Below are 8,392 nucleotides of genomic sequence, written 5' to 3'. Positions count from 1 at the left end.
AACCGTGTCCCAGAGTGGGAAGGTCTGAAAACGCCCCCCCATGGTATCTTTTGAAACCGTGTCCCAGAGTGGGAAGGTCTGAAAACGCCCCCCCATGGCGAGACCACATACTTTGTTAAACGACGCCGTCTTCTCCCCACCTCTGATCTCTAACCCCCGCGGCACCACCTAACAACAACAACAGTGCTGCTGCGTGAGAGGAGAGAGACGGACCCATAGACTGTTTACTGAACTGGACTCTGAGCCACATGCATGGGAATGAATTAGGCCGACCACATATTTCTCCCTTTTCCCTGATGCTCTGAATAAGTCGCTTAATTGATCGCTAGTAGTTTTTTCTAAATAAAGTTGCTAAGAAGGTCTGAAAAGTTGCTGAATCTAGTGAGAAAGTGACGCCTGCGAGTGCTTTGGGACGGGGAAGGGGCTCACAGCAGCACCCTCTGCTCGTTGAGGACACTAACTGCAGAGTGATTCGTGCATCAGAGTCCAAAACACCTTGGATGGATTTGGGAAGTCTCCAGATTTGGCAAGAAACTCTCAGGGGGATGGTTTGTTTGCTACACAGCGTCTCCCCGTCTCTTCGTCTGCATGTCTTTTATCAGGCTGCTCCAATAAGTCTGTTAAGAGTCTCCAGTTGGTCCAAAATGCTGCAGCTCGTGTACTAACTAAAACAAATAGAAGAGAACATATTTCTCCTGTATTAGCTTCTCTGCACTGGCTACCTGTAAAATCTAGAATAGAATTTAAAATCCTTCTCCTTACGTACAAAGCTCTTATTGGTCAGGCTCCGTCGTATCTTAAAGAGCTCATAGTACCGTATCACCCAACTAGATCTCTGCGCTCTGAGAATGCAGGGCTACTCGTCGTTCCTAGAGTCTCCAAAAGTAGAATGGGAGGCAGAGCCTTCAGCTACCAAGCTCCTCTCCTGTGGAACAAACTCCCAAATGTTATTCGGGAGGCAGACACTGTCCCCATATTTAAGAGTAAACTTAAAACTTTCCTTTTTGATAAAGCTTACAGCTAGGGCTTACGATGAGACTTTATTCTGCTTAATTATGCTGCTATAGGCCTAGTCTGCCGGGGGATAATACTAATACTTTTCCTGATACTCTGAGCTTCTCTCCTCTCTGTCTGAATCATTCATGTCCCATCAATGCATGTTACTGATTCAGCTTCTTCCCCGGAGTTGTTTGTGCTTTGTCGTCTCGCAGGTCTCTGCTGATCGTGGTGGTGCTTGCTGCCATGGTCCTACATGACGCTTCCTGCTGCTATTGTCACTGTTAATCATATATACTATCACTAGTTTAATAAACTATAAATGTTGTAGCTGTATCGTAGCTGCTATTGCCACTACTCATCATTGATCATGTTTGCCACCATAATTATTATCATTTTCATATTCTGTCACCTTAGCTGTGCTTGTTTCTACTATTCTGTTGTATTAACTGCCTTAACATATACGTTATATTCACATTACTATAAATATTATAGTTACTGTTAGGCTTTGCTTGCATCTCTGGAAGTGTCTCTGTCTGTCTCTCTCTGTCCATCTGTGTGTCTTTTCTCTCTTTCTTTCTCTCTCCTTTTCTTCCTCCCCAACCGGTCAAGACAGATGGCCGTCCTCCACAGAGCTGGGTCTGTCTGACGTTCCTGCCTGTTATAGGGAAGGTTTTCGTTGCCACTGTACTCTACAGAGGAATTGTTGGGTCTATGTAAATCATAAATAAGTCATTGAGTGTGGTCTTTACCTACTCTGTAAAGTGTCCTGAGATAACTTTTGTTATGATTTGACACTATAAATAAAATTGAATTGAATTGAATTGAATGTTGGTGTATTTCTGTGGCAGTTACAGCACCACATCCAGGTCCGTTATGTGTACTACAGCGTCATTAGCCCGTTCCACTGGTTTCGCGTGGACGCAGGTATTTCTTGAGTCGAGGCCCTCTGGACGAAAAACCCTTTACCCTAAGTATTGGTTTCTTAATGCTGAATTTATTAACAGGACTGAAGGTAACAGGATCAAGTTTTCAGCAAAGATTTAGCAAATGCATGAAATGTGGCCACACGGCATCATTGCTAACAACATGAGAACACTGAGCTCTTCGAGTGGCTTACCAAAACTGAAACGGATAAAACATAATTAATGTAACAAAACCGTCTCTCGTGGCCTTCAGGAGGCTCAAATATACTTTCTGTTGATCACGTGACAAAGTTTAAGAGGTGGGAATCTGTTACGGTAACAGGACCTGGACCAGGAGTGAAAACCTGGGGACACGACCAAAGTGTGTATTTTAACTACCATATCATGAATTTTGTATGAGAAAAATATATTTCATGTCTAAATAGGAAATAGAGTCACACAACAATACAATCTTATTTCATGGTGAAATGTAGTGTTACAGGGTTGGGGACAAGGCAAAAATCCTATCTTTTCAGTGTTACGGGTAGTTTTTAGTTGTGTCTGGAGTCTCCCTTAGAGATAGGGTGAGAAGTTCAGCATCCGTGAGGAACTCGGAGTAGAGCCGCTGCTCCTTTGCGTTGAAAGGAGCCAGTTGAGGTGGTTCAGGATCATCTGGTAAGGATGAACCCTGGGCGCCTCCCTGAGGAGGTGTTCCAGGCACGTCCAGCTGGGAGGAGGCCTCGGGGAAGACCCAGGACCAGGTGGAGAGATTATATCTCCACGCTGGCCTGGGAACGCCTCGGGATCCCCCAGTTAGAGCAGGTTAATGTGGCCCGGGAAAGGGAAGTTTGGGGTCCCCTGCTAAAGCTGCTGCCCCCACGATCCGACCCCGGATAAGCGGATGAAGATGAGATGAGATAATACAGTATATCTTCAAATTACAATAGGAGAACCTTTCATCGTGGGGATGGAAGGGGCAACAATTCAGCGGATTGGCCCTTTTAAGGGCTGCAGAGACGAGGATGAACTCCTCTCGCTTTGCATGAAAAAAGAAAAAGTTGTGAGGGTATGGCTAAACTCAGAGGCCAGAAACACATTTGCATAGAAGTTAAGAATATCTTAAAGAAGCTTCTTAAGGAAACAACAACAACAATAACAAACTTTTAAACAGCAAAACTAAAAACTGTAGTTATAAACCCATCAGAGGCAGAAGAGTTAAACATGGACCTTCTGAAATAATCACTCTCCCAACAGCGTGTTGGTTTATGCATCATCATCCTGCACATGCTAAACTCATATCCAAAAATACATCTATATTAATTTGACTTTGTCTTCCTTTTCTTCTAACTTACCCTTTCAGTTTAATGATAATTATGTACACAATTAACACCAAAGCATGGTTTACATTTACAAACATCTTGTCTTTGGAAATATATTTGTATGGAGAATAATCTTATATGAAGATTGTGCAGGTGTGCGACCCTGATTGGGAACATTTAGCATCGAGCTAATCTGGCAACAATGTAGGAGGCTGATGATGTGCTCCTTACTCGGTTGCTGTGATAGATAAAACCGGTTAAAACGCACAGTTTAATCCAACCTGATATTTTAGTAGTCAAGTGGTTTTAGCTACATTTAGTTCAGCAGTCAAATAGCCAGTTCAAGCGCTTTCACAAGCAGCCTGAGATCTTATCTGTTATGTATTTATTTATATTTATTAACATTACATGGCGTACCGTATCAGCAGAAAATGCCTGTGTTATTTATTCAATGAGTGGGGTTTAAGTGAGGATGGCTGCTTCCCTGAGAGAAGTACATGTCACACACACAAGGGGTGAAAGACAAAGAGGCCTACCACAAGTACAGCTTGGCCTTTTATTATCGGAGCACCTCCCACTAACACACATAGTTATACTTCTTCCTCTATCATCCCAACAAGGTTCCTTTAAGGTTTTAAAGTCCCACTTCCTACATTTAGTTTATGCCTTTTTTGGTTTTGAAAAACATACATGAACCCCCAGCGCGTGGACAGATCCAAAGGTTGTTCTGCTGTGCCAGAAGTTTACTGAGAGAGAGACATCTTATCTCATGTATATGGCTCTTTTAGTGGCTTGTTTAAATTCTAATGGGTTAATGCATTAATGGTTTAGTGACCAGGCCTACCTCATAATCTATCTCATAATCTGTCCATGAGTTTATGGTGCTGCTGGGAGGGTTGCATTTTAAGGCAGCACTTTTAGGCACATAAAGTAATTTTAAGAAGTGACCTATGGTCTTAGTCGCAACCGTAGGTGGAAGAAAAATGGTCCACGCAACAATTTCATCGCGAGAAAGCTCCACAAGCGGGAGATTGACTGCAACGAGGAGGCGGATACTCTGCGTGAATAAGCACTGACGACTGTAATTAAAAGTATCCAAAGGATCCAGAGTGTAACTGTTGCACATGCTGCTACAATAAAACCAGTGAGAGTAACTAAGTACATTTACGAAATCACTTAAAGAGCAACTTGCAGGTTAGAGGCCGCTGTTAATCAATGCGTAGGAAAATGATGTAGAAACTATAATTCAAACAATTTATACATAAATAGACATTATAACGACATCTGGAGTCGTTTTTGTTGAGGAATTTTACTTCCGCATCAAAAAAAAACGACCAACCGGATGTGACGCAGGAGAAGGGAGTCAAACAAAAATATAAGCATGTATAACAATACTAGTTTTGATACAGGAGAGGCTGAAATTGTGTCCTCTTATACGTACGATGGGCCACAGCCGTATCATTTTGAGCCGGACAGGCGTCAAAGACACCAGGAGCAGGCGGGAATCAGGAGAAATGACGTAGGAGAGAAATTGAGATATGGTGTGAGGAGAACCGGTGGAGAACTGGGCAGTCGTGCTGGTGAGTGACCGACATTAGCTTCTGTGAGCTAACGCTAACGTTAGGCTATAACAGCGGTGTCAAACTCAACTTCACAGTGGGCCAAATTTAAAAACTGGGACAAAGTTGCAGGCCAAACTCAATATCTACAAAAAAAAAAAAAAACTCAAATGTGCATGAATTCCCTTCTCTCCAGATGTGTAACGTTGAACCTTTTCAGTGCAGGTCCTTGTTCTTGTCGTGGTGTTTCTTATTTTATATTGTTTTGTTACACTGCAGACGAGACAAACAGCTCTTTACCTTCAGACACAGATAATCTGCCTCCCACCGGTGCTGAAAGCTCCTGTTCTCCATCTTTCTTTTGGGCGTTTTTGTGGAGGGGTTGATTAAGTTTGTCTGCAGAGACTGGTAGCATGGATGCTCGTGTTAGTCAACAGATAAGTAGACGTGTATGTGCTTTATACTCGCGGGCCAGCTCTCATAGAACCTTGATATGATCTTGCGAGCCAAATAAAATTACACCACGGGCCAGATTTGGCCCACGGGCCTGAGTTTGACACCCCTGGGCTATAACTTAACTAGGTAGTATAGTAGTAGTAGTAGTATAGTACAATTTTGAGGAACTTGTTCTTTACTTAAGTAATTCCATTTTATGCTACTTTATACTACATATTGGAGGAAATATTGTAATTTTCCCTCCACTACATTTATTTGCCAACTTCAGCTACATTACATATTCTGATTATTAATACAAAATATCATCAACCTATAAAATAGGATATATTGTTACAGATGAAGCTACAGAGCAGTCTTTAAATTGATTAAAAAGAGACCTACCTTCATCAGCTGCAACATTGGATATTTACATGAATCTCTCAATAGTTGTAATCTAATATTCTTAAACACGCCATTCTGAATAATGAGTACTTTTACTTTTTGTACTTTAAGTACTCGCTGATTGTCAGCGAGGTACTGCAAAGGAAAACAGAGATGCTTTCTGCACACACAAGTTTCAGTCTTTTTTAAGATATCCTCTCTCTCACAGCTGTGTGCCAACAAAATGTCCTTTATTTCATCAACAATCTCTCCTCCTCTAGTGCCGAAACCCAGAAATAAAAACGTTTTTTTTATTCTCTTGCTTATTCTTATGGAAACTCTTTATATTGTACGTGTTTTAAACATCTATAAAATTGAATTTCCCCAAAATTCATTCTTCTAAAATCGAATCTCTTGAGTTTTTATTTTTTTGTACCTAGCACCTTTGGATGGGATGTTATTTTTGAACTGTGATCTCCTAATGACCTGTCATTATCTGTATATATGCAGAAGCCTACTTTCGGTTCACTTTGTTGATGTTTGCCTGAGGATGGCCTTGAACTTATCAGCGTGCGGACAGCAGCTGCTTATCTTTATTTGCTGGTGTTCACACACATGTACCCAACTAGTGTACATCCAGAGGCGGATTAATGCACAGGCTGGACTGGGCTGCAGCCTGGGGGCCCCGGATTGGACAGACTTTTTAGGTTTTTTTTATTTACTACACTGGGGGAAAAAAACGTGCCTCCTATATCGGACCTAAAAAAGACAAGTTGCTGATTGGATACATATTAAAACAACTAAAAGTGGCTTTTTTAAAAAGACCATTTAAAGATCATGGGTGCCGCACAGATTGTAAAACCCCTTCAGTCAAATTTATCAATGTTAATAAACCACTTTTATAACAACTCTTGTGCTGTGAATAGTGTCTCATCGTTTAAACCCTATGATGTAATGTGGAAATATACAGCACATGTGCATTGTTTCGAGGAACAATATTGATAAATACCTATGCATTAAAAAGAGCACCAGAGTAAAAGACCCAAAGAAAGACTTTATTAAAGATGACAAAATACAAAAGATCGATTAGTCTTTCAGGTCGCTTTCTGCAGATGACTTTCTTGTATGACGATATTCTTGCTGGGCAGCTCATCCAACATGGAGCGATGCTGTTCACTTCCTGGATGAGAGTAAACACGTGCGTCGTGTGTTTCCCTGAGGAGACAGAGAATAATGTGGAATGATAACCTTACGTCAGGATGATACAGAAACTTTCTTCACACAAAATGTTGCTTTGTGACTCTTATTCAAGATATCAAAACCGATCGTTCAACCTTTGAATTTAGCGTATTAAGTATTCAGATCTTTTACTTCATTAAAAAACAAAACACAGTGCAAAAATACTCTGTTGTACAAGTAAAGGCCATGCATTGAAAACTTAAAAAAGTAAAAGCAGCAATCACATTATACTTAAATCAAAAGTAAACATGGTCATCATGCAGAATGGCCCATTATTTCAGATATAAGGTAGGAGTAACAGCATCATATATATGCTGATGTACATGTTGTATTAATAATCTGTGAAATAACTTCAGGAAAATAAAGGAGTGGAGTAAAAAGTACAATATTTGCCTCAAAAATATAGTAGAGAAGCAAAGAACGGCATAAAAGTTAAGCAAAGTAGCCGACAAGTATCTGAAAGGTACAGCAGAGTAAATGCACGTCACTAGTTATGTTGCATGAATAGTTGCATCATTTTGAATTCTGATCTTGTCCGTAATTAATGGATATCTCCATTTAGAGGGAAGGTTTTGATGATGATGTTGTATAAGGAAATGTACAAATGTAGCAAAACATTATTATTATTTTTTTTTGGGGGGGGTCATAGCAGGAGAAAAGATACCAATCCTTCCTGATACCTGAACTTGTGTCCCGGTATAATTTAAAGGATTAAAATAAACAAAAAACTATAAATATATAGATGATTTTGATTAGCTGTATGCTACCAACCGTCCCTGTACGGATGTGATATGATTGCTATCCCTGCAGGCCTTAACATGAACAAATACCGAGATGAATGCCAAACAAACTCTTTTATTATCAGTCCTAACAGAAAAAGAACCGAAATACACAGAAGCCCGTGAATGTTCTCATTCGTCCAGGTCATCGTTATCCCCAAAGCGATTTAAGTCAAAAGCAACTGGACTTGGTTATTTGTCTAGGAAGACGTTTCACCTCTCATCCAAGAGGCTTCATCTGTCACGCTGCGGTGAGGTCTGACCTGTCTTTGGGTTTTTTTGTCTTGTGAATTTCCTGTTTTATTTTGAAAAGTAACTCTCCTCTCGTTCCAGGTCGCTTGCCCTTACTCTTGTGTCACCGGTCTGACGTCATTCCTTGACCCCCGATTGTTTCCACCTGTGGTCCCCCCCCCCCCCCACATGTGAATAAAGTCAGTGTCTTCCCCCCTTCATGTGTATAAAGTCCGTGTCTTCCCCCCTTCATGTGTATAAAGTCCGTGTCTACCCCCCTGTTCCGTGCCAGATTATTTCGTACCTTGTGTCGGATGTATCCAGCGGTTTTCCACAGTCTTGTTCGTGCCATTGAGTTCATTGTTTCCACGTTCAGGTGTTTGTATTCCTTGTTTAATCATAAGCAACTTTATTTTGTACTCTGTTTTTTGACCATCGATATTTGTTTGTTTCTCCTGTGCGGAGTGATTTTTTTATTTGTGGCCTTTTTGCTCTGTGCCACGTTCTTGTCGTCAAGGAATAAATTCAGTTTTGATCCGCGAACCTCC

At 41.0% G+C, this 8,392-nt stretch overlaps 1 protein-coding gene across 1 annotated transcript in view; it reads right to left on the bottom strand.

Moving 5' to 3' along the window:
* Positions 1–6,629: 6,629 nt before the first annotated feature.
* Positions 6,630–8,392, bottom strand: part of LOC310950813 (apoptosis-associated speck-like protein containing a CARD) — a 4,795-nt gene continuing 3,032 nt past the window's right edge. Inside the window, exon 3 of the mRNA XM_083918809.1 lies at positions 6,630–6,810. The gene's annotated coding sequence lies outside the window, so the exon portion shown is untranslated. The remainder of the gene's footprint in view (positions 6,811–8,392) is intronic.

This window comes from Echiichthys vipera, assembly GCF_963691815.1.
Source record: "Echiichthys vipera genome assembly, chromosome: 8".
Taxonomy (NCBI): Eukaryota; Metazoa; Chordata; class Actinopteri; order Perciformes; family Trachinidae; genus Echiichthys; species Echiichthys vipera.
This window is presented reverse-complemented; position numbering and strand designations above follow the sequence as displayed.